This window comes from Camelus ferus, chromosome 29, assembly GCF_009834535.1.
Source record: "Camelus ferus isolate YT-003-E chromosome 29, BCGSAC_Cfer_1.0, whole genome shotgun sequence".
NCBI classification, from domain to species: domain Eukaryota; kingdom Metazoa; phylum Chordata; class Mammalia; order Artiodactyla; family Camelidae; genus Camelus; species Camelus ferus.
Window position 1 is genome coordinate 18,651,196 of NC_045724.1, and position 969 is coordinate 18,652,164.

A 969-nucleotide genomic window follows, 5' to 3' on the forward strand; every position below is an offset into this window, starting at 1 on the left:
CTGTATGTTAGTGGTTTTTATTAAAAAGTTGATTGGGAGTCAGGTAGATTGCAAGGTTTTGTTTGTCTGTTTTTATGGCTCCTGATAAGAGTGGTGAAAAAAATCTTTTTGGACCATACTACATATAAGATGCCAAACAAGCAGATGCAAGTACAAATGAGAATTCAAAATGAAATATACTTAATTTCTAGGTGCAGCAGAGCCTGTGAGTTGAAGATGAATGGAGATCATTGTGATAAATGTTTTCCAAAAACTTGTTATACAGGATGGCTGTGAAAAAACCACTAAGAGGACAACTGCATCTAACAAGGTACCAAAAGTTATGTTAAATTGTGTGCTTTTTTATGTGTTTGTGGCATTGTTCCTGAAAAGCAGTACCAAAAATATTTAATAACTGGCACAATGATGACTTAAATTACTATTTGCCGTTTACCCAGCTGAGGGTGTCTTTGAAGAAGTAATTTTAAGACTGAGGTGCCAGTAATCTATATTATGTGATTTACTCAAATATAATGCATTTTTTATTAAAATGGGTGAAATGTTCATTTCAGCATATAGGTTACCTGCAGATGAATGCTCAAGTCTTTAGCAGTGGTGTTTAAAAAATCTTCATTGCCTCAAGTAAGTAATTAACATTTGTCAAGCAACCACTATCTATTGATAATTCAAAGAATCTGATAAATTCCAAAGGGCTGGAGCCATTTCCCGTTAAAGATGCCTTTGTGTGTCAGGTGTATGATTTTATTTGAGTCTTGAATATGGAATGATTTTCACTATTGGTTTCTGATTGTTTTCCAGAGGTTCGGCATACAACTTTTTGGAAGGAAAAATGAACTGGTCAAGAAGACATGAATGGAAGCAAATGATAAAAATATTTTATTTAACATTGATCATCTCACAATAAATTACGTATAAAATTACCACATTCGAATGATTTTTATTGCTAGACAATAAAGTCTGTTTTCTTTA

At 32.7% G+C, this 969-nt stretch overlaps 1 non-coding gene across 1 annotated transcript; it reads left to right on the forward strand.

Annotated features, from left to right (window-relative positions):
* The first annotated feature begins 393 nt into the window (after positions 1–393).
* LOC116660560 lies at positions 394–482 on the forward strand. Its single transcript, XR_004316154.1, has one exon. It is a non-coding gene; the product is annotated as a small nucleolar RNA SNORD87 (small nucleolar RNA).
* Positions 483–969: the final 487 nt, after the last annotated feature.